This window comes from Callithrix jacchus, chromosome 4 (genome assembly GCF_049354715.1).
Source record: "Callithrix jacchus isolate 240 chromosome 4, calJac240_pri, whole genome shotgun sequence".
NCBI lineage: Eukaryota > Metazoa > Chordata > Mammalia > Primates > Cebidae > Callithrix > Callithrix jacchus.
Genome location: NC_133505.1, coordinates 12,177,202 through 12,203,737, shown reverse-complemented (window position 1 = coordinate 12,203,737; position 26,536 = coordinate 12,177,202). Strand labels below are relative to the sequence as shown.

Genomic DNA, 26,536 nt, shown 5'->3' with positions numbered 1-26,536 from the left:
CGTTACCAGCAGGGGAATGAACGGGGTCTGGCTAGGGAAAAATGGCATTATTCACTACAAAGGACTGGGTATCTATTTTCAAACATTTGTGGTGCTGTAGTTTATGGGAAAAAGTGTGGATTAAATGCTATTGTGTATGGAAATGTGTGGATTAATAATTGAGTATCAAAGTTATAACTAAAGGCATTAATTTCATTGGACTTTATGATTACATTTTTTCCTGTTTATTTATAAAAGAGAAAGGTATATATTGCTAAATGATAACTGGATAGCAATCTGAAATCAGAAGAAAATTAAGATTGACTAAAGATAAATCTTTACAATTAAATTCGTAAAACTAATCAGGATTAGGATTTTTCTTGGTCCCCCAAAGGAAAGAACTGGCATCAATGGGAAGAAGTTAAGGGGACACAGATTTAGTCTGTACCCAAGGAATAATATTCTGAGGTATGTGGTATAAGGTAACCAGTGTCTTGTGCTAGAAAAATTTAAGGAGAAACTTGATGGATATTATAGTGGTTTACTCCTGTTTTGAACTCAAGAATTGACTAGATACATTAGACAATTCCTTCTGTTTCTGCGACTTCTCATTCTGTTCTGCCCACATACATGTGTGCAAGGCATGCACACTCCTTCGTGTTTGTTAGATCCCCTGAGAGGGAAGTTTAATCCAGTTGCCTGATAACAGTATTATTTCATGTCAATTGTTTTTGAATTGTTACTTTTGTTCTTGCTGACTCGTCTCCACATTTTTCAGTTCTTGTTACTATAGCCTTACCCAAGACACAAGTAGCCTCACATGTGGCATGTGAATTAGTGTTGATTAGGAGAAATGGAGTGGAAAGATACATGGGTGGACTTCACTTTCTGTCTATGTACAGGTGACTTCCGCAAATAAATAGAATCTTCAATTTCCATGTTTTTATTTTAGATCTGGTACCAAACACTGAGAGAATGTAGACTATAAGGAAGAAATAACCCTAAAGGGAAGCCCTCAAAGATAATTCCACCATCCGTAACACTAGGCGCTTCCTGGCATTATGACTAATAAAACTCAGCTGAAAACATGTTCTAAATATTTTTATGCCCAAAAAATAGAAAATTGTAATAAAATAATGGCTGTTATTTTAAACCATGATTATAAAATGCCCCCAGGACAAAAATGCCTAATTATGAAATAAAACAACTTTTGTATCCCTCAGGCAATGTTTTCCAACCATTGCTGTCTCCACAGTAGTCACTATAATGAGTCCAATTCCCCTGAAGAAATGAAAAGTGTAGGGGATTTCATTTATGGCTGTGTCTTGGATTAGGACCAAATGGACTATTAAAATGTTAGTATGAAGTAAGTGTAACAGTATCGTGGGTCAGAGGAAAACTTCTATCAGCAATTAGCTAATACTGTCTTTGAGTCATGATATTCCCATGTTGGCCTTTCAAGCAGGTGAGTGGAGAGTTGTGAATTCTAGAAGTTGGATGACTTTGGGTGAAAGTTTATTCCCAGTACAAGTTAGCTGTGCCATCTCTCCACGCCTCAGCTTTCGCAGCTCACAAATGGCGTTAACAATGTCTATGCGTATTTATAAACATACAGGCTTAAAAAAAATCTAAGAGGCAAGAATTGGAGGGAAACCTTCAAGATTTCTTCTGTGTTTCTCCTTGAAGAATATTACTTACAGTACTATGGTATTAGAGGGGGCAAATACTCTAGAATTATAAACTCCATATCAGGACAAATCTTTTAAATTTTGCTACCTGAAGTTTATTCGTACTGAATTCTTTCTAAAGATGCTTAGTTAGAATTATTTTGTGCATAATTTGTTAAAATACATTGTATCATTCTTTCTAAAGTCAGGCAGTGCAGTCCCACGTTTTAAAAATGAGTTGGTTATTTTCTAGCTCCCAGAGATCATTGCTGTTTTCTCAACAGAGATGTGTGGGTTTCCTTCAGTTGACTTTGGATCTGTGATTACGTCTTCCTTTTCTTGATTTGTTCTCAGAATGGTAGTTGAATACAGCCTATGTGTCAGTTGAGGTCCTGGAGGGAAACTGGGTCATTTGAACAGAATTTCACAAGGGGACAATTTACAACAGTGTGTTCAGATGGTAGAGAAATGACATGGAACCATCCAGAATAATTGAAAGGAGGAGTTCCCAGAGTTTCGAGAGTGACTCCAATGGAGAGGGTTGCTTGACAAAAGCTTTGACCTTCAGTCTAGGGACAGAGCCAGCCTGTGGTGACACTGCAGAGAGATTGCTGGATGAATGAATACTGACCTCCATCTTTTCCTCTCTCTGATTTCCTGTCTACTCTAATGAGCTCTTGTCACTGGAGAACTCAACTGGCAGCCAGAGTGGAGGAAGCGTGCCAATGTGGAAATCCATACAGGTCAGCTTCCCAAGTACCCAGTGGGGAAGAGTGCACAGTGAATTTGGATGGGGCTAGCTGAAAAGGTCCAGAGCTGTCTATAGAAACATCCACATTTTCAAAAGCAGAAATGGGATAATAGGCTGCTACCATATTTGACTAGGTTTGAAATGAAACCTCAGAGGTGGCTGTAGGAAAGTTTCATTATCCTAGAGTAAAATCATTATCCTAGTGTTATCCTAGAGTAAAACACACATTTAGACTTCTGGTCAAGGATGTAGCCTGAGCGTATCAAGCCAAAGCTTGTGCAGCAAGCCCTCCACAAGATCCCATCCCTGGTCTTCCTGCTTGTGTCCTTCTGGTTCTTCTTTTCATCTTCTGCAACATGATAGAAATTTGTCTGGATTATTAGAAAGATTTTTAATAGAAAGATTTTAAAGATAATGTGTCTTATACTGGATCAGTCATCAAAATTGGCTCAACCAGTTTTCAGAAGACTGTGGAAAGGATAAGGGAATATTAGACATTGAGACCGCTGTAGGTGACAGCTCAGAATATGAGGCGATTTAGAAGTTACCTACAGCAAGAAGGCATATCCAGGGAGATTTCCCCCATCTTTCCCCACCCATTAGCAAATGCTATGAAAGTGTAACATTTTTAAGAGGTTAACACTGAGTTCAGAAAACCAATGATCTTATTCTTTTCTTTTTCTCTTTAAAATTAGGTAAATTACTTTTTAGAAGGATTTTCTCTACTTCTTAAATATTGGCTTTACTCAAAAAGGGTAATAATTTTAATAATCATCTTCCTTCTTTCCCTTCCTTCCTTCCTTCCTCCCTCCCTCCCTCCCTCCCCCCTCCCTCCCTCCCTCCCTCCCTCCCTCCCTCCCTCCCTCCTTCCTTCCTTCCTTCCTTCCTTCCTTCCTTCCTTCCTTCCCTCCCTCCCTCCCTCCCTCCTTCCTCCTCCCCATCCATCCCTCCTTCTTCCCCCTTTCCTCCTCCCCTCCTCCTCCCCCCTCTTCCTTCTTTCTTCTTTCTTATTCTTTCTTCTTCCTTCTTCTTCTTCTTTCTTCTTTCCTCCTCCTCCTCCCTCCCTCCCTCCGTTGCCCAGGTTGGAGTGCAGTGGCTCGATCTCAGCTCACTGCGACCTCCACCTCCTGGGTTCAAGCGATTCTAATGCCTCAGCCTCCTGAGTAGGGGAGATTACAGGCTTGCACCACCACACCCGGCTAATTTTTGTATTTTTAGTAGAGACAGGGTTTCACCATGTTGGCCAGGTTGGTCTCAAACTCCTGACCTCAAGTGATGTGCCCGTCTCAGCCTCCCAAAGTGCCGGGATTATAGACATGAGCCACCATGCCCAGTGCAATAATCATTTTATAATTATTATCTGATTATATTAACTACTATATCACTTATGTTAATTTTACAAGTGACAAATATCTTCAAATAAAATAGCTACTTTAAGGGGTCTCCTTAAACACAAAGCTATATCCATTATTGCTGTCTTCAAAATTTTTATTTCCTCTCTCTCACTTATCATAAATCTCAAATCTGGAGGAGATGGTGTTGATTCACCCATGGTTTCAAAGCTCTCACAATTTACTCTTGAATCACAGATACGTCTTAAGAATAGATAAAATCATACCTGTTAAAGTATTCTGAGCCTTGATGGAGAAGAGTTATATGAATTCAAGGTGGCATTGTGAACCAACGGAGCCATTACTCTTCAATCACTAGTACAGGCAGGGCATAGGAAGATCCTTGGGAGGGTATCGGCTTTCAAAACCTGCAGTTCATTTTACAAATAACCAAGAAAATGAGCACTGTCTGAACTGTAAGGTAGATGCCTGCAGGTATGAGAGATATCTTTTGTGTGATGCCTTATTTGACAGAAGGGGACCATATAGAAATGCATCTCTGACTCTGAGATTCTTTCCAAGAAGATAAAATAGAATTTAGACTGCTAGATTAGACATCCATTCTGGCTATGATCATGATTTAAACTTTGAGGCTGCCCAGGGCTTGTGAATTTGGAGATTGGCCCCTGGGTTGCTCACCAGTTTTGAGTCAAAAAACTGTGCCCTTTCTCATGTTGTCACGACTGAGAGGCCACAAGAACCAGAAAAATCTAACTGCAGGTTAGTCTTAGCTAAATGGAGACTGACAAACTCACAAGGGGAATTGAGATAATCTTTCTTCACGTGTTTATTTCTAACAGCTTCAGAGAAAAAAGGTTTATTAATATCTCAGAGCATAACTGGTCTTACAAAAGCTACCAGTACACTAAAAATCAAATTGTGGAAGAGAAGTTAATTCATTTCCGGAGGTTAGCATTCTCTCTTGCTTAATCTAAGTCAGTAGAGAAGTGTGCGGTGGCTCACGCCTGTAATCCCAGCACTTTGGGAGGCCGAGGCGGGTGGATCACGAGGTCAAGAGATTGAGACCATCCTGGTCAACGAGGTGAAACCCCATCTCTACTAGAAATACAAAAAATTAGCTGGGCACGGTGGCACATGCCTGTAATCCCAGCTACTCAGGAGTCTGAGGCAGGAGAATTGCCTGAACCCAGGAGGCGGAGGTTGTGGTGAGCCAGGATTGCGCCATTGCACTCCAGCCTGGGTAACAAGAGCGAAACTCCGTCTCAAAAAAAAAAAAAAAAAAAAAGAGAGAGAGACCAGTTGGGTTATTTTGAAAGCTCTTCTGACGTGATGTGGTTGATGTGGCATCACTGGAACAGAATTTTTTCTGGTTCATTTTCCTTTTTTTTTTTTAACTAGATTTGTAGAGAAGATGCTAAAATTATAAGCTTATGGCTTAAAGTTTTTTTTAATTGTATACTGAAGGCAGAGCTCTATCTGTAAGAAATGTTTTTAAAAAATAAAAATGACTTATAGGGACATGAATGGAGCTGGAGGCCATTATCCTTAACAGACTGACATAGGAATGGAAAACCAAATACGAAGTATTCTCACTTATAAGTGGAAGCTAAATGATGAGAACGCATGGACACATAGAGAGGAACAACACACACACTGGGGCCCATCGGAGGGAGAGGGTAGGAGCAGGAAGAGGATCAGGAAGAACAACTGATCCTCTAGGCTTAATACCTGGGTGATGACATAATCTGCACTTCAGACTCCCATGACACAAGTTTACCTGTGTAGCAAACCTGCACATGTACCCCTGAACTTAAAATGAAAGTTAAAAAAATGATTTTTAAGTGTGTAGCTATCTAGTTTTGAGAAGATGTAAACCCAAGTAAAGAGATCAGGAGTAGCTATGAAAATGGAGGGGAAGCAGGAGCTTTATAGAAGAGAATTGGCTGAGTATTCTGGAGGGGAAGCAAATCAGCGACAATTCCAGGGCTTTGCATCTGTGGGGATCTGAGAGAATCCCATTAATGTGAATAGAACAAGGATGTTTGAGGGCGATTTGTTTCTAGAGTGTGGAGGTAAGATGGGGAAAGAATATGAAGAATATGCAGTGGGATCTTGACGTTTACAGGTACAACTTTTACAACATCTATTCCGTAACGACATCACAGTGTTTTACGATGTGTTAGTTTATCATGGTGATGGTAACTCCCTCATTGAGTTGTGCGGATTAACTGAGACACATATAAAGTGCTTAGGGATAATGATTATGATCATCATTATGGCAAAATGTTAGGCAAGTATTAAACAATGATTCTGTGTCTGATATTGCTGTAGGATTGTTGCACATAATTATTTTAATTTTCTGACAGTTGCATGAAGTAGGTGCTCATAGTGTCACTTTACAGATAAGGAGATGGAAGCAGAGTGTGAAGTGAAGCAACTTGCTTGAGGTTATATTAAGGAGCAGACCTCAGACTCAATTTAAGTAGTCCAACTCTACAATTCAGCTCCTAATCGCTCTCTTCTAGGGACTCCTGGGCCGAATTTGAACCCACCATTCTATAAGACCAGAGTTCAGTAGCAAAGTTTCAGCTAATAGCCTTGCATTAATATCTCAGTTAGTAATACCTCATGAATCTGAGGATGCTTAAAGAATCCTCTGGAAGTCAATGGGCCTATGAACAGAAAACAAAAGGCTTTAGCACTTCAGTAAATTTATAAAGACACGTAGTCTATTCTTTAAAATTCACAGAAATAAAAGGGTTCGCATTAATGCAATCATAATTTCAGCTGTCTTGATGTTAATTTATTTGACAAGTGTCTTTGGAGCACCTGTTGCAGTGCTGAACACTATGGTAAAGAAGAGCATCCCTTCTCTTAGCAAGTTCACTATGTAGTGAGAGGGACCTATGAGTAAAATGCAAATAAAATCCTGTGTTGTAATGAGGAGGTGGAAATAAGTAGTCAACTAGCTTGGTCTTAGGAGGGCCAAATGTAAAGCTTTCTGGAAGGAATGATGTAAAAATCTGGAACTCAAGGGATGAATAAGGAGTTAGTGCAGGGAAAATGAGAAGGGAAGTGGAGAAGTGAGACAGAACAGGCCGTGCCGTGCTTTTGAAACTAAATAGTTCACTGTGGCAGAAAGATACAATTTGCTGGGGGTGAGCATCAGATAAAGCTGGAAAAGTGAGCAGCAGCCAGATCATGAAGGCTTTCGAGGATGCGGTCAGGAGTTTGATATCCATCTTGAGAACTAGGAGAAGCCGCTGATGTGATTTAAGCAGAGAAATGCTATGGTCCAGTAGCATGCTTGCAATATATCCGAAACACACAGATATGCTGGTCTAGTACTAATCTTGCAGGGCCTTTGGAGAGAACATTATTATTTATTCCAAACTCTTAACATCTATAAAGTGCTTATTAACGCTATGAAGGAAAGATAAACCTGCACCTAAATCTTAGCATGCAGCATGCCCTCATTTTCTAATCAGTGTATTGTCATTTTGTCAAGAACCGAAGGAAAAATGGGTACCGTCAGATTGTTTCACTGGAAAACCACCAGCTGCTTATCTAGAGAGGTGACTGAAGTTGATTTCTAGCCTTGACTGTGTACTGTGATGTTGGGACAAATCAGTTAGCCATCTTAGGCCTTCGTTTTCTTATCTGCAATGTGAGAAAGTTGAAGTGAATGACCATTTAAGTTTTCTTTGAGTTCTGAAATTCACCTACTGTGGTTTGAAATTTCCCAAACATTATAAAAAACAGTCTCTTTCATGTTTCTCTTTTCATTGTTTCTCCATCTTCCTCTTGGGTGGTTTCAGTGGTTCTTGTTGCAGAAAGGAGCTGAAATGATAATAGAATATTGAAGCTAAAAGTAAGTTTAGAGACTGCCTTGTCCATTATTACATGTGATAGGCGAGGACAATGAGGCTCCTTAATAACGTGACTTATTCAATCCAAGTAGTGGGTCAGCACAGAGTGAAGTCCAGAGCCCCAGGGTCTTCTGACTGCGATCTAGTCCTCTTTCCACTCTGGGGGATCATGTTCCTCACCTCTGCCAGTGACATTGCAGGTAATTGATTGGAAATAAAGTTGGATACCATGGATGATTTCAGCTTCTCCTAAGTAGAAGTAACTGTATCACTGCCAGTTAGGGCTGCTGTTCATTTTTCTGGCTTCAAGTTGCATTAGTTTTTTTTCTCTCTTAATCTTCACGCATGATTCTTCCTTTTGTGCTGTTATCCTCTCTAGTTTCTCTAAAAGGATTTTTTTTTCTCCTTCCCCTACCCCCAGTTCTCTTACATCAGCAACAAAAATGATCTTCCTCTTATTGGGGAAGCTGGCAGCCTCCAATCTGCAGCCTTTAGATAACCAGCTAATTAAGGGGAAAGCAGGTGTGGATGAGTCTATTCAGCCTGTAAATAAGTGCCAAAAATTAAAGTTATTGGTCTGTGAGTGCTAGCAGGTGGAAGCACTGCTTTATACCTTTAATAGAGGAGGAGAGAAGAGTGGGTTAGAAGGTCTTAAGTGTAGGGAGGAAAAAAAACACTTTTATGACTAAAAGCTCTTCAAAAGAGAATGTGTCTATTTCTAAATCATTGTCTTGTTTGGGATTAATCCTAAAACACATAATTGCTTGCCTTAAGAGTGTAATGTTCCCTGAGCAGGGCTCCATGAACTGTATGGCTTGAGCAGAAATAATTTGTAGTCTCAAGCTGATATTTACCAGAAAAACCCATGATTGACTACAGACATAAGTGCCTGTGTTCTTCTGTGATTTCTCTTCCCAATTTCTTACGTATGCTCAGATACCCAGAGTTTTCTATCTGCAAAACCCCTCACTTAAATTCTGAGAAAAAAAAGAGATCTACTGTTGCATTACTTCATGCATTACTTAATAAAGCGAATTGGAGGGGGGATGATTCAAGATGGCCAAATAGGAACAGCTCCGGAGTGCAGTTCCCAGCAAGAACAAGGCAGAGGGTGAGTGCTCACCGCATTTCCAAACAAGTTTTCACTGCCCACAGACCAGAAGATTCCTGGGCCGAAAAGCGCCACAAGTTTTCAGCACAGCAGTTTCCACCAGTGCCAGGTTGGCACACAGAAACTCACACCAATCTGAGCCGCTGGGACAGAGCCGCCCATTCAACTGAAAGAGGGGGGTGACAGAGGGAGCCAGGTGATCTGCCTCGGCGGGTACCACCGCCACAAAACAAGCAATCTGAAATACTCTGGATCTAGAGTTTTCCAGGAAGCACAGCTAGACCCACGACGGTCCAGCTCAGTGTGGGGATGGATGACCACCACTACCAAGGCAGTTCACACAGCAGCTGGGGGCCTGCGGCAGCTCAGCAGTGCCTCTGCTGGTGGACTGTGACTAGACTACTCTGTGCAGGGCAAGGCATCTATAAAAAAGGCAGAAGCACAACAGGAACTTATGAATAAAGCTGACCTTCCTGGGACAGAGTACCTGGGAAAAGAGGTGGTTATGTGTTCCACTGCAGCACACTCAAAAGTACCTGCCCAGCAGGTCTTCACAGAACAATGGAGCTCCCAGCATAGAACTTGAGCTCCTCTTCTCAAGCAGCTCCCTGACCCCTGTATACCCAAAGAGACACCTCATAAAGGAGAGCTCAGGCTGACATCTGGCAGGTACCCTTCTGGGAGGAAGATAACAGAAGAAGAAACAGGGAGCAAACCTTGCTGTTCTGCAGCCCCCATGGGTGATCCCCAGGCAAGCAGGATCTGGAGTGGACCTCCAGCAGTTCTGCAGCAGAGGGGCCTGACAGAAGGAAAACTAAGAAACAGAAAGAAATAACTTCATCATCAACAAAAAGGACATCTATCCAGAGACCCCCATCCAGAAGTCACCAACTACAAAGACCACAGGTAGATAAAGCCATTAAGATGGGAAGAAACCAGTGCAAAAAGGATGAAAACATAAAGAAACCAGAACACCTCTCCTCCTCCTCCAAGGGATCACAACTCCTCACTAGCTAGGGATCAAAGATGGATGGAGAATGAATCTGATGAATTGACAGAGACAGGCTTCAGAAGGTGGGTAATAACAAACTTCTCAGAGCTAAAAGAACATGTGCTAACCCAATGCAAAGAAACCTGGAAAAAAGGTTAGTTGAGATGCTAACTAGAATAAAAATCTTAGAGAAGAATATAAACAACTTGATGGAGCTGAAAAACACAGCACGAGAACTTCGCAAAGCATACACAAGTTTGAAAGCTGAATTGACCAACTAGAAGAAAGGATATCAGAGATTGAAGATCAACTCAATGAAATAAAATGAGAAGGCAAGAACAGAGAAAAAAGAGTGAAAAGAAATGAACAAAACCTCCAAGAAATATGGGATTATGTGAAAAGACCTAATCATCATTTGATAGGTGTACCTGAATGTGATGGAGAGAATGAATCCAAACTGGAAAACACTGTTCAGGATATTATCCAGGAAAACTTCCCCAACCTAGCCAATATTCAAGTACAATAAATACAGAGAACACCACAAAGATATTCCTCAAGAAGAGCAACCCCAAGGCACATAATTGTCAGATTCATCAGCGTTGAAATGAAGGAAAAAATGCTAAGGGCAGTCAGAGAGAAAGGTCGGGTTACCCACAAAGGGAAGCCCAGCAGACTCACAGTGGATCACTCAGCAGAAACCCTATAAGCCAGAAGAGAGTGGGGGCTAATATTCAACATCCTCAAAGAAAAGAACTTTCAGCCTAGAATTTCATATCCAGCCAAACTAAGCTTCACAAGTGAAGGAGAAAGAAAATCCTTTATGAACAAGCAATTGCTGAGAGATTTCCTCACCACCAGGCCTGCCTTACAAGAGCTCCTGAAAGAAGCACTAAACACAGAAGGGAACAACCAGTACCAGCCACTCCAAAAACATACCAAATGGTATAAAGACCATTGACACAATGAAAAAAATGGGTCAACTAATGGGTAAAACATTCAGATAGCATCAAAATGGCAGGATCAAATTCACACATAACAATATTAACCTTAAATATAAATGGGCTAAATGCCCCAATCAAAAGACAGAGACTGGCAAATTGGATAAAAAGTCAAGACCCATCAGTGTGCTGTATTCAGGAAACCCATCTCACATGCAAGAACACACATAGGCTCAAAATAAAGGGATGGAGGAAGATTTATCAAGCAAATGGAGAGCAAGAAAAAGCAGGAGTTGCAATCCTAGTTTCTGATAAAATGGACTTTAAACCAACAAAGATAAAAAGAGACAAAGAATGGCATTGCATAATGGTAAAAGGATAAATACATCACGAAGATCTAATGATTCTAAATATATACGCACCTAATACAGGAGCATCCAGGTACATTAAAAAAGCAAGTTGTTAAAAAGCAAGTTCTTAACAACCAACAAAGAGACTTAGATTACCACACAATAATAGTGGGAGACTTTAACACTCCACTTCATATGAGATCAATGAAGACAGAAAATTAACAAGGATATCCAGGACTTGAAATCAGATCTGGACCAAGCAGACCTAATAGACATCTACAGAAATCTCCACCCCAAATCCACAGATTATACATTATTCTCAGCACTGCATTGTACCTACTCTAAAATTGACCACATAATTGGAAGTAAATCACTGCTTAGCAAATGCAAAAGAACGGATATCAGAACAAACAGTCTCTCAGACCACAGGGCAATCAAATTAGAACTCAGAGTTAAGAAACTAACTCAGAACCGCACAGCTTCATGGAAACTGAACAATTGGCTCCTGAATGTTGACTGGATAAATAATGAAATGAAGGCAGAAATAAAGATGTTCTCTGAAACCAATGAAAACAAAGACACAATGTACCAGAATCTCTGGGACACATTTAAAGCAGTGTCTAGAGGGAAATTTATAGCAATAAATGCCCATATGAGAAACGAGGAAAGATCTAAAATTAACACCCTATCATAAAAATTGAAAGAGCTAGAGGAGCAAGACAAAAAAAAACTCAAAAGCAGAAGACAAGATCTAAGATAACTAAGATCAGAACAGAAATGAAGGAGATACAGACACAAAAAAACTCTTCAAAAATCAATAAATCCAGGAGCTCGTTTTTTGAAAAGATCAACAAAATAGATAGGCTGCTAGCCAGGTTAATAAAAAAGAAAAGGGAGTCGAATCAAATAGATGCAACAAAAAACAATAAAGGGATATCACCACTGATTCCACAGAAATACAAATTACAATCAGAGATTATTCCAAACAACTTGATGCACAATGCACATAAACCAGTAAACCTACAAGAAATGGATGAATTCCTGGACACTTGCACCCCCCAGGCCTAAACCAGGAAGAAGTTGAAACCCTGAACAGACCAATAACAAGGGCTGAGGTGGAGGCAGCAGATAATAGCCTACCAACCAAAAAAGTCCAGGACCAGATGGGTTCATAGCCAAATTCTACCAGACGTACAAAGAGGAGCTGGTACCACTCCTTCTGAAACTATTCCAAAGAATACAAAAAAAGGAAATTCTTCCCAAATCATTTTATGAGACCAACATCATCCTGATACCAAAACCTGGCAGAGACTCAACAAAAAAAGAAAACTTCAGGCCAATATCCATGATGAACATAGATGCAAAAATCTTCAATAAAATACTGGCAAACTGATTGCAATAGCACATCAAAAAGCTTATACATCATGATCAAGTAGGCTTCATTCCAGGGATGCAAGGCTGGTTCAACATATGCAAGTCTATAAACATAATCCACCCACATAAACAGAACCAAACACAAAAACCACATGATGATCTCAGTTGATGTAGAGAAGGCCTTTGACAAAATTCAACAGCCCTTTATGCTAAAAACTCTCAATGAACTAGGTGTTGAAGGAACATATCTCAAAACAATAAAAGCTATTTACGACAAACCTACAGCCAATATCATACTGAATGGGCAAAAACTGGAAGCATTCCCTTTGAAATCTGGCACTAGACAAGGATGCCTTCTCTCATCATTCCTATTCAATATAGTATTAGAAGTTCTAGCCAGAGCAATTAGGCAAGAAAAAGAAATAAAATGTATTCAATTAGGAAAAGAGGAAGTGAAATTGTCTCTATTTGCAGAAGACATGATTGTGTATTTAGAAGTCCCTATCATCTCAACCCAAAATCTCCTGAAACTGATAAGCAACTTCAGCAAAGTCTCAGGATACAAAATCAATGTGCAGAAATCACAAGCGTTTCTATACATCAATAACAGACTAACAGAGAGCCAAATCATGAGCATACTCCCATTCACAATTGCTACAAACAGAATAAAATACCTAGGAATACAACTAACAAAGGATGTAAAGGACCTCTTCAAGGAGAACTACAAACCACTGCTCAAGTAAATAAGAGAGGACGCAAACAGATGGAGAAACATTTCATGTTCATGGTTAGGAAGAATCAATATCGTGAAAATGACCATACTACCCAAAGTAATCGATAGATTCAACACTATCCCCATCAAGCTACCAATGACCTTCTTCACAGAACTGGAGAAAACCACCTTAAACTTCATATGGAACCAAAAGAGAGCCTTCATAGCCAAGACAATCGTAAGCAAAAAGAACAAAGCCTGAAGCATTACGCTACCTGATTTGAAACTATACTACCAGGCTACAGTAATCAAAATAGCATGGTACTGGTACCAAAACAGAGATATAGACCAATGGAACAGAACAGAGGCCCTAGAGGTAATGCCACACAGCTATAAACATCTGATCTTTGACCAACCTGACAAAAACAAGTAATGGGGAAAGGATTCCCTGTTTAATAAATGGTGATGGGAAAACTGGCTAGCAGTGTGCAGAAAGCAGAAACTGGACCCATTCCTGACACCTTACACTAAAATTAACTCCAGATGGATTAAAGACTTAAACATAAGACCCAACACCATCAAAACCCTAGAAGAAAACCTAGGCAAAACCATTCAGGACATAGACATAGGCAGGGACTTCATGACTAAAACACCAAAAGCATTGGCAACAGAAACCAAAATAGACAAATGAGGCCTAATTAAATTCCAGAGCTTCCGTACAGCAAAAGAAACAATCACTACAATGATCCGGCAACCAACAGAATGGGAAAAATTTTTTGCAATCTACCCATCTGACAAAGGGCTAATATACAGAATCTACAAAGAACTAAAACAGATTTACAAGAAAAAAACAACCCCATCCAAAAGTGGGTGAAGGATATGAGCAAACATTTTTCAAAAAGAAGACATATATGAGGCCAGCAAACATACGAAAAAATGCTCACAATCACTGGTCATTGGAGAAATGCAAATCAAAACTGCATTGAGATACCACCTCATTCCAGTTAGAATGGCAACCATTAAAACATCTGGAGACAACAGATGCTGGAGAGGATATGGAGAAATAGGAACACTTTTACACTGTTGGTGGGAGTGTAAATTAGTTCAACCATTGTGGAAGACAGTGTGGTGCTTCCTCAAGGACCTAGAAACAGAAATTCCCAGCAATCCCATTACTGGGTAAATACCCAAAGGATTATAAATCATTGTCTTATGAATACACATGCACACGTATGTTCATAGCGGCACTGTTTACAATAGCAAAGACATGGAACCAACCCAAATGCCCATCAATGATAGACTGGACAAGGAAAATTTGGCAGATATACATCGTGGAATACTGTCCAGCCATAAAAAATGACAAGTTTATGTCCTTTGTAGGGACATGGATGAATCTGGAAACCATCATTCTCAGCAAACTGACACAAGAACAGAAAATCAAACACTGCATGTTCTCACTCATAGGCGGGTGTTGAACAATAAGAACACATGGACACAGGGAGGGGAGCATCACACACTGAGGTCTGTTGGGGTGGCCAAGGGAGGGGTGGGAGGTCGGGGAGGGATAACATGGGAAGAAATGCCAGATGTAGGTGACGGGGGGATGGAGGCAGCAAACCACATTGCCATGTGTGTACCTATACAACAATCCTGCATGATCTGCACATGTACCCCAGAACCTAAGGTACAATAAAAAAATTAAATGAAGTGAATTGGAAATAAAATTTATATGAGGAAATGAGTTCCTGGGAGCATATTTCTCCCTTTGTCATTTCTTTTCTATTCCTGGTTTTTCTCTTTCTTTTTCCCTCCTTTGTGTTTAATAATTTATTTCAGCATTATAAAATGGGAGGACATTTTTCAGTAGGGTGTTATGGCAGAAGACCACAAAAGCATCATATATTACACATTCAAAATACATTAATACACGGCTGAAATGCTAACCCGTACAATAGAATAATTATAGTGTATCTTCATTGAAATTGTACACATGGCTTTGTGATCATGCTCATTAATTTAGTTCCAAATGAAGCAAAATTATTCTGCATGGCTGCTGAGTTAATTTATGTGATATAAGTATAAAGTTAAATAATGTGTGATAGAAAATGAGATTGAGGCTCAGCAATTAGGTTCAGGAGAAGAAGTTCACTCATCTCTCCAGGCTCTCTGGTCTCTCTTTCCTGTAAGGATTTTTCACATCATTGCAAAAATTTGTCCGTTTTAATACTGTATCTTAGAAAGTCTTGATTGACATTCTGAAGCATTCTGAAGCTAATTTTTTGGGAGGAGGAATAAAGCACCAGTGTGATAGACGCTTTTGCTTGGGACTATTCAAATATCCAGGTAAAAGAGCACAGTAGTTTTTCTATTGATGTGAACCTGAACTCCTGGCAGAATGGGGAAAATGCTAGGCTACTCTGGGTGTTAATTTTAGGGGCTTGAACGACTTATAAGTGAAGTGCATGTGTGTCTTGTTTCAAATACACAAAAAATAGGGCATTTTTTAATTTAAAAAGGAAAAATATGTCACCATGATTTTCTAGTAGTGTATGTAGGACATCATAGAAAATGCTAACCCATTGCTTTCTTCCTTATTCCAGCCCATTTCAAGGTATTTGAAAGTGATAACTAGTTTCGATTTTGTAATCAGTGGAAAAATACTTTATCTTACAGGATAGAGAGGTGACTGTATTTCTATATATAGAAATGAGATTGATTTTGAATCTGATATTTGAAGGCAGGCATACAGAAAAACCTCTATCCTTAATTTCTGAGAGAGAAAAGCAGATTTAATTCAACTAGAAAAACTTTCATTGGCCTCAATTCTGGATATTCGAAGATAAATAAGACGTGGCCTCTAGGCCTATCCTCCTGATTGCTTGAATTTAATAGATAAAAAGAAAAGAGTACATGCAAATAGTGAACAAACTTCTGACACAGCCTGGAAATGGTCCAAACTGCAATGGAGATAGTCAAAGAGAAATACTTTTTTTTGTTGTTGTTGAGACAGAGTTTCGCTCTTGCTACCCAGGCTGGAGTGCAGTGGTGCGATCTCAGCTCACTGCAACCTCCACCTCCCAGGTTCAAGCAATTCTCCTGCCTCAGCCTCCTGAGTAGCTGGGATTACAGGTGCGCGCCACCATGCCCAGCTAATTTTTGTATTTTTAGTAGAGACGGTGTTTCACCATGTTGATCAGGATGGTCTTGATCTCTTGACCTCGTGATCCACCAGCCTTGGCCTCCCAAAGTGCTGAGATTATGGGCGTGAGCCACCACGCCTGGCCAGAGAGAAATACTTTAAATCTAAGCCTTTATTTTATTTTATTTTATTTTATTTTGAGACGGAGTTTCGCTCTTGTTACCCAGGCTGGAGTGCAATGCACGATCTCAGCTCACTGCAACCTCCGCCTCCTGGGATCAGGCAATTCTCTTGCCTCAGCCTCCTGAGTAGCTGGGATTACAGGCACGCGCCACCATGCCCAGCTAATTTTTTGTATTTTTAGTAGAGACGGGGTTTCACCATGCTGACCAGGATGGTCTCGATATCCTGACCTCGTGATCCACCAGCCTCGGCCTCTCAAAGTGCTGGGATTACAGGCGTGAGCCACCGTGCCTGGCCAAATCTAAGCCTTTAAATACTTTAATACTTTAAATACTTTAATACTTTAAATACTTTAAATCTAAGGTGGGATAAGGACAGGCTTCAGGGAATAAATGACGTTTGGTGCTGAACTCTAAGGATGGCTCTGATAGGCAGATAGGACACAGAGACTGGAGACAAGGTGGGTGTTGAATGAGTCAAGAGTCCTGCAAGTTGCTGGAGTACAGAGTCTGGGGTGGCGAAGCCATAATGAAAGGTGAGTTTAGAAAGGTAGACTGGGATAGCACTGTGGCGAATCTGAAGGCTGGGTTGAGTCATTTTTATTTGACTTGGAGGCAAGGAAGAGATAGTGAAAGTTTGTGAGTAAGTAGTACTGTTAGTGATATGGGGGTGGATGAAAACAGATCCTTTGGAAGCTGGGAGGTTGTTCAGAGATTATGGCAACTCCTCAGGCAAGTGGCAGTGAAGCTAGGGAGATGTCAGTGGGAATGACACCAGGGAAACTGCCCCAGGGGGATTTGCAGACCCAACTGGTTGGATGTTGGGGGAGGGGAAATGAGAAGAAAGGGCTGGATGGTGGTGCTTTAACAGAAATCCAAGGGAGTTGCAGATTGTGGTGGGAAGGTAAATGCAGTTGGAGACTTGTGCTTTTTGAGGTGCTTCTGGAACATTTAGCAAAGATGTATAGGAGTCAGTTGGAAATTCAGGTTTGAGCTCCTTTGAGAACTTGAGCCTAGAGGGACTCTTTGGAAGGTCAAACATATAATGATAATGATCGAAACCATAGGAGTGAATGACATTGCCGTGGGACAAAAAGTCGAGTGAGAGAAAAGCAAGATACAATGACTTTGGGGGAAGATTAATTCACTTTCGGCAAGAAGCAGAAATGGAAGGACAGAGAGGAGTCATCAAAGGCACCAGGGACCTTAAGGATGATGTCACTTCAGTGAAGTGTGAGGAGAAGAGAGTTTCAAGAAGGACAAGGTGAAACAGGGTGGCTGGCTAGGAGGAGCACAGAGGCAAGAGTATTGAATTTGGTGTTCTGAAGGCTGCGGTCACTTCAGTGTATTGATGGAGTCGGAAAACAGATTGTAAGATGCTGAGGAGTGGACTGAATGAGGAAGTGGAGCAGTGGCTGCAGGGTGCCATCTTTCAAGGTGAGTAAAGAATGCTGAGATCCACCTAGAAAAAGGATTCTTTTGAAAAGATCGGATGCAGATCTTTGAGCCGTCCCTGATGGATTTTCCACTGAAGTCCCTGCTCCGTTGGCATGACCTCCATCCCATCATTGATTGTTTCATCATTTGCTGGAACAAATGATGTTCCTTATCGGGAACAGGGAGGTTGTTTCTCAGTAAGAACCCTCTGCCCTCATATTTTGACCATGAACATCTCCCTTATATGAAGACTTCATTTTCACATCTACACGTTGCTTTCCTGCCATGCTTCTGCAGCATAAAAAAGTGTCTCCTACTATTGATAAGGTTGAAGGTCATGATTCTGGAATATGTCAGCTCATACAGGTAGGAGTGCATTTAACTGCCACACAAAGATAGAGAGCCAGTAAGCCAGGAACTGAATTTCAGACCTACTCCTACTCTTCCTGGAGTCTTTTTCAAGAGTTTGCCTTCCATTTCGTGGGGCTTCATACCTCAGTCTACTTTGGGACTCTTAGATCCGTTCTCTCACAGGGACCGGTTATAAAGCCTATATAAAATTTGAGTAATATTTTGCTCAGAGGCATAGGAGGGAAAGAGGAAAAAAGATAATAGGGAAAATAATTAAATGGAATAGAACAAGTACACGTTGCAAATTTATTTGACAAGCCTCCACTTTCCATTTTCACTGTGAATAGAGCAAATGTCCATTGCCTCTTTTGCATTTCATTTTACCTTCCGTTGGCAATGTTTGTTGTTAATGCTGCTTTACTTAATGTAGAAAGTACAATATCAAGGACTGTAAAAAAAATAGTGAAATCTTTGTCCCAAGAGTCTAAAGACAAATGGCAATACTTTCTGGCACTAATTTTTTACTTTAACCCTTCGGAATATTTTATTTCTCATTCTCTTCTGTGCCACATGATTTATCTAATTATTGCCTTGGTTTAAGGCACTTGCAGATAAGGTCCTCTTTTGCATCCCAAGCAGTGTACAAAGTTTCAAGCATGCTCTCAGATATTATGAGATTACTCAGGGGAAAAGTGCTGCCTCAGCAGAAATGTTGTAGCTGTCACTGATTTGTGGAGACATCAAAAGGCAGTGAAGGGAGACCAAAGACTGAATAAAACAGTCATTTCAAGTATAAGTAATCCCAAGAACAAAGTTTGGCTCATTTATAGTTTCTACAATTTTAGAAAGTTAGTGCCTGGGGATTTTCCTTGGCCCCTTCTGTTTGTGTACAATTATCTTGAGATTGATTTTGTAGCAAATGATATGCTCAAAAATGAGAGTAATTCATGAGAATGTATTTATTCAGTGACTCATTAAAACTACATTCACATTTCTACTAAGCTATACAGTTTTGATTTTCTATGTGAGCTGCTTGGCGTAGCAAATATGTATATATATATATTGGCCTTGGAATATTTATATTTAATTCTTATGATACTTTGGCTACTATTTCCTTTAAATTATCAGTCTAATTTTAACTTTTTTTTAAACCTTAATATAACTCCTCTCCCTTCCTCTATCTCTGTTCTCTTCTTCTATTAGCTCTTCCCTACCCTCCTCTTAGGAATTTAAATGCCTCCTTTAGCGGCCTAAATTTGCCTAAAATTATAAATTCTGCCTCACAAAGCATGGTTTGTACCCATTCCCAATTCCCTGTGCTGACTCATCGCTCTCTTGCATGACCTCTGTACCTCTCTACACCTCTAATGTCTTCCTGTGCTGACCCTCCACCCCTGACTCTGATAGATTTTGGCTTTAGGCTGGGGAGTCCATGATACGTATCTTTTCTCTGTTGTGAGCTGAATCATGTCTTCTCAAAAAGTATATTCAAATCTTAAGTACCTGTAAATGTGGAAATGCAAGCAAGTTAAGATGAAGTCACACTTGATTAGGGTGAGTCCTAGTCCAATGACTGGTGTCCTTGTAAGAGAAGACAGATACACAGGGGGAACACTGTGAAAACAGAAGCAGAGATTAGAATGATGCACGTACAAGCCAAAGAATGTCAAGCATTGCTAGAAAACCACCAGAAATGGTTTTTCCTTTTGCCTAGGGAGAGAAGCATGAAGCAGATTCTTCCTTAGAGTCTCCAGAAGGAACCAAACTGGCCAACACCTTAGTTTTACACTTTTATCATCCAGAGTTGTGAGGGAATAAATTTCAATTGTTTCAAGTGATCCAGCTTATACTACTTCTAGGACAGCAGCCCTAGGAAATGACTAGACCTTTCTTTTATATATTTATAAAAATTATTTAATGTTAACAAAAATAAAATTAGACCTCTGGGTGTCAAAGAATGAAAACTGATGTCTGCCATTTTAACTGGAAATAAAATGGATTGGGATGACAGAATCAGCTTATGGAATCAACAGGAAAGCCGGAGAACTGGGCTGGAGACCAGGGCATTGAGGCAAGCCATTGAGACATCATGGCTACTGAACATACCCTATCACTGTGGCTGAACTCCTTTATCTTCACGGTAAAGTTCATCTATGATTTTACTGCCTGTGAACTTGAGTTAACCCTTCAGGGGTTCATCTACCAGTGAGAGTGTCCCAGGCTGAGACCAGGCTATGGGTCTCTGCCTTGGCTGGGAAGGGGTTGGAACACATCTCTTGTGACTCCAAGAGTAGGGAGCAGTTCTTTCTGGTAACTCTTGTCTGAACTTGTCTAAGAATCTGTGTTAAAAAAAGAAATTCCCACTGGACATTTGTTAAAATGGCAAGACAAATTTTGTTCAAGCTATTGCAGTGGGGGAGAGAGATGTCAAGACGGAACTGGGCTCAACTCTGAATATAGCAAAGACAGCTAAGGACTTATAGCCAACAAGCAAAGTGAAGGGGTCAGTGGCTGAGAAATGAGGAGAGGAACTTGATCAGATATCAAAAGTGAGGGAACTTACTAAACTGACTTCAGGAGTCTTTGCTGAAAGTGAGCTCAACGATACCAAGTTGAGGCCTGGCTGAGGGGAGAGTTCCAAGGAGCCTGACTAATGTTTGTGAACAGGAGACAGTCTTCCTCACCTGTTCACACCCAGGGGAGAAAGACAGTTTGTTCTTAAGTCAACTACTTTGCCCCCTTTTACTAGCTTCTGTGAGTAAGGATCATGAAAACCTATAATATAAGGAAAAGGAACAGTTCCATGGGAGGCAAGTGTCACACTATTAATAGTAGATTAGAAAAAGAAGCCAGGGCTTTATATTCTCTCTTAGTGCACAGACGGCCAGGCATGGTAGAATGTACATAGACCTTGGGATTACACAGACTTGAGTTGGAACCCACTTTCACAGTGTAATATTTAGAAGATTGCCTAACTCTTGTGGGATTCAATTTCCTTACTGGTCAAGGGAGGAAATCCATCTACTTTTTAAGACCATTATGTGTACTAATGAATCATAAGTTAATGTCCATAGACATCTGGCTAATGGAATGGTTGGCAAATATATGTTTCCTTCTCACCTCCTCTTTCTGCCTATGCAATTGCCCAGTGTAATTTCTCTGCTGTCCGTGTTGGGCCATTGCACTGGGTCAAGTTCTTTGCAGAATGGTTGCTGGTGTCTAATAAGTGACTGTATTATCCATGGGCTGGTGCATGTCAAATGACCCTTTTCACTATGGTAATGGGAAACTCAAAAAGAGGAATGATTATGTAACAGAGCTTTCTATGAATGATTGGAGAAGCAATTTTTATGTAGCCTGTTGTATCTTTTCCCTGTTTAGGATCACTATTGAGGCCTTACTAGAAATGGAAAGTTGGCTTGGGATAATGGGGAGAACACTACTTTAAGTCTAAAAATTTATTTTGAGGGTCAAACGGGATACACACACACACACACACACACACACATACACACACACACGAGTATCCCTTATCTAAAATGCTTGGGTCCAGCGGTATTTGGATTTCAGATTTTTTTTTTTTGATTTTGAAATATTTGCTTATACCAGTTTGACATTCCAAATCCTAAAATCTGAAATCTAAAATGCTCCAATGAGCATTTCTTTTAAGCCTCATGCCAGTGCTCAGAGAGTTTTGGATTTTGGAACATTATGGATTTGGGGTTTTCAGATTATATACACACAAAGAGCCATGTAAGGAACTGAGGAGGGAAACAGCTGACTATGAGAGAATGACAAGCTTCCTACCATATAATGTAGGAAGATGAAATCCTAAGCTACTATCAATGTGACTCTGGGCACGTCACACTTTCCTCATGAGACCCTAATGCATAGTCTCTGCTCATTTTAATTCAACATGTATTTACTTAGCCCCTGATTCATTTAAGTCACTCAGCTAGAATAGGAGCTGTACCTTATGTCAAGGCTTTCATCCTACCATGGGGTCTACTGAGTTAATAAGCCATCTTGAATACTATGCAAATGCTTTTACTGAACTCTTGTAAAACAAACAAAATATCCCACTTAGACTGGGACTATGTAACAATAGTTTACTTAAGCATATTCAGGTACTTTCTGATTTATGTACTTTCTTAGCAAAATGAAACAGAACCCCTAACTATGTCTTCAGGTGGATTTTCTTAGTTCCCATAAAAGTTGAAAAAATAGTCCCAATCTCAGGAAGCCATGACCCAAGAAGTTCTACTCGGAATCAATTATCTTGGTTAGGTGGAAGTGGTTGGCTCAATCTCCACCTCCTACTACCGTCAGTCATGCTATGAGAAAAGGAAGCTGGCAGATAGACTTTAGGATGCCCTTCTCTGCTGATGTGCACATCCTTGTATATTTCCTCTTCTTGAGTGTGGGTAGAAGCTATGACTTGCTTCTGACCAATAGAATAAAACAAAGGTAATGGATGTCACGTCTGTGATTATGTTACAAAAGACTCTGTCTTACTAATAATAGAGTCTTTCTCTAGAGACTCTCTTCTCCTAGCTGAATTTGAGAAAGTGAGCAACTATGTTGGGAGGTGTATGTGGTGAGAATATACTTGCTGAGGGTACCCTCCAGCTGACCACCAGCAAGTTGCCAGGACCCTCAGTCCTATTGTAAGGAAACAAATTCTGTCAACGATCTGAGTGAACTTGGAAGTGTATTCTTCTCCAGCTGAGATTCCAGAGGAAACCTCAGCCCCAGCTAACATCTTGTACAGCTAAGACTTCACAGTCCTGTAAGGCCCAGAGCAGAGGACCTGCTAAGCTGTGCCTAAACTTCTGTTCCCCAGAAACCACAAGATATAATAGTACGTGTGCATTGCTTTAAACCTCTAAGTTTGTAGTAATTTGTTACCCAGCAGCAGATAACTAATACAAGAAAGTAGGTAGTTTATATTATGCAATTTGTTATGTAGCTATTTATGATCAGAAAAATGCACTGGGAATCTCAATTTTTTCAATATTTTAAAGTTGCTTTCTTTTTAATATAAGAAGCCAAGAAGAAAATAATAGCTTCTTTGCAAATATTATAAACCACACCTAAAGTACCATGCTTTTAAATCTGTTCTAGCCCTTTAAGGACACAAAAGAGTTGTGAACCAGGAAAAACTTGTTTTCTTTTTTATGCGAATAGTCTGATACACAAACATTTGGGTGTAGGAGGGAAAGAAGATATTAAATGTCCATTGATGAGTATTACATTGATTGCATGTGACAACTTACTTTCAGCACAATATAGTGCCTCAACCATGCTGAACTAACTTTCATATTTTTTCTCATTGATGCTTTTAGTTTGACAACACAGACAAATTTGCAAAAACAGATGGGTGGCAAAAGTCTGGGCTTTTGAGGCCGTATGAGCTAGGCACTGCCCTGATACAGCCTCAAAGAGCTTCCACAGGCAGGAACGTGCCTTTCTTTTCAGTGATCCGCAACCACCTCCCAGGCCAGAGAGAGGAAGCTGGGGCCAGGCAGCAAAGTTTAATGAGCCAGTCAAGCAGCAGCAAGGAGAACTAGCTCCTCAGAGGCTGAGAACATTTTCTACTTTATAGCAAAAGTCCCTTAATAAGAATATGTAAAATTTCCCTTTTCTTCAGAAATAGGGAATTTATCAGAATAGGGAATAGGCACTCAAACTCAGAGTGTTTTTTTTTGCATAGTACATCAATGAATATAACCATTTGCCAGTAGCTATAGTACATTTTATCAATAACGAATATTAGTGTGTTATGTAAATCTTGTTACTCTTATGAGATATTATTGCTCTGGGCATTGCCTTAGGAAGTCTTTGAGCGCTGCATATAAGCCAGTGATTCTCAGTCTTAGCTGCATATTGGAATCTCTGGAGAGCCTTACATATCTCATTGCCCAGGTCACAGAATTACATTAGAATTTAAGGGGGGAGTTGAAGTCATCACAATTTTCTAAAGCTCCCTAGGTGATTTCCAAGGCGATGCTAGTATTGAGAACTGCAGGGACTTTATAGTTATGTAAACACTTTCCCTGTGGTCACACGTTTAATGATTTGAACTAAAAGGTAACTCAGGTAAAAATCGGGAAATAAGTAAAAGCACATAAACAAAGCAACAAAATCACAAGGACAAAGCAACAGCAACAGCTATAACTTTTGTTTTTTTTTTAACTCACAAAAGTGCATTTTCTCTTTCATTACATGCTTATGGAACATTTAATTTATACATTTTGCTAAGGGCTGGTAGTCAGAACAATGACCCACACCTTAACCATGTAGATTTCTTTTTCTTGTTTTGAGACAGAGTCTCGCTCTGTTGCCCAGGCTGAAGTGCAGTGGTGTGATCATGGCTCAGTGCAACCTCAGCCATCAGAGGCTCAGCTTGATCCTTCCATCTCAGACCACAGGTGTGTACCACCGCACCTGGCTAATTTTTAATTTTTTAGAGACGGGGTTTCACAATGTAGCCCTGGCTGGTCTCGAACTTCTGGGCTTGAGTGATCTGCCCACCTTGGCATCCTAGAGAGTTGGGGTTACAGGCATGAGCCACTGCAACCAGCCTCATGTAGAATTTTTAATCTGCTGACGGATACAGTTAAGTTAATAATTAGAACTTTAATAGTAGAAACATTTCTGCATAAAATATAGGGTGGTAGATAAACACAAAGGCGAGGAATATAGGGCTAGGGTGTGCAAAGCTTATTGAATTAGTTGACACTTTATTTGAGTCTCAAAAAAAGGAGATTGATGAAGAAGTAGGGTAAAGAATTACAGGCTAAGGGAACAGGATGATACAGACATGGGGGCAAGTCACAACATGGTCCCTGAGGTAGGACCGTCCCCTCTCTCCTGTAAGATGTCCATGTCCTAATCTCTGGAACCTGTGAATATGTTATACTACAGGACAAAGGAGATTGAGTTTCTCGGTCAGTTAACCTTAAAATAAAGAGATTATCCTGGATGACTTAGATGGACCCGATGTAATCACCAAGGACCCTTGAAACTGCAAGAGGGAGACAGGGGAAGGTCAAAGCCAGAGAGATAAATAAAATGCTCTGGAGCTGTCTAGGGAGACAGGGAAGGGGACCAGGAGCCAAGGAATGCAGGTGGCCTCTAGAAGCTGGAGAAGTCAAGGTAATGGATTCTCCTCGAGAGCCTGCAGAGGAAACTTGACCCTGCTAACACATTGGTTATAGACTTCTGACCTCCAGAACTTTGGGGTAATATAGTTGTGTTATTTTAAAGCCATTAAGTTGATAGTAAATTGTTACAGCAGCAATAGGAAGCTAATACCGTTCTGCTCAGGGACGTGCAAGTGAGAATATGTCTGGAATAAAGTATTAGTGAGCCATCAAATGACTTTTGGCAGGGGAAGAAAGGAAGCAGGAGCATATTATAGAAGAGCCCCATTTAGAACAATGTTGATGATAGTTTGAAATACGATCGACTCCAGAAGGCAGCAGGATATGAGGGAGGAAGATTAGAGAGGAGACTGAGGTAGTAATTTGGGTAAGAAGAAGAATAAAAAGCATGATACCAGCTGCTTTTTATTGAAGGTTTATGCATAACCCTATATTTTATAGCCTAAATCTAATCTTTTCTTCTTCAAAAAATTCTCAAAGGAAGTATTAATATTCATATTTTATAGAAGAGGCAACTGAGACTTGGAGAATCGAATGAAGTTCCTTAAGATTATGCAGCAAATTAGTGATGAGCTAGGTTTGGGTCCAGGCGTGTTGACTGTAAAGCGTTCTTTCCACTATGTCACTATGCCTGAAGAGAAAGACAGAGAGCAGCTCACTGGGGAGTGAGTGAGAACATTTTTTGAAGTGTAAGAAATCAGGGGCATTGGAAAAAGTCTTCAGTATCACAGAAACACTTGAAAATTTTAGAATAATAGCTCAAGTTCAAGAAAGAGAGCCTAAGTCATGAAGAAAAAAAAAAAAGGTTAAATAGACTGTCTTTTTCTGTTAAATTGTCAGACCCCTGTGACTATGTCAACTTTTAACCAGTGCGTAAGAGATTTGCTGCCATTTGTATCCACACCGCTTGGTGCTGTCTGATGCGTGAGAACCGAGCTGATACGATCAGTGGGGAGTGAGTGGAACTGGCTGTAATAGGTAATAGGTAGAGTGTGATACCAAATCCACATCAAGAAAGGCGGTCGCTTTCTGGGGAAAGTGGAAGAACGTTCTGCAGGATACTAAAAGAGATCTTGATCAGGGAAGTTGCTAGCTCTCTACTCAAATACCTACCTAATTCTGAAGATAACCAAGTGTATAGTGGGTAAACTGAAGTATGTCATCAAC

At 40.3% G+C, this 26,536-nt stretch overlaps 1 protein-coding gene across 14 annotated transcripts in view; it reads left to right on the top strand.

Annotated features, from left to right (window-relative positions):
• Positions 1–26,536, top strand: part of LOC144582018 (uncharacterized) — an 821,808-nt gene that overhangs the window by 170,049 nt on the left and 625,223 nt on the right. The window lies entirely within an intron of this gene.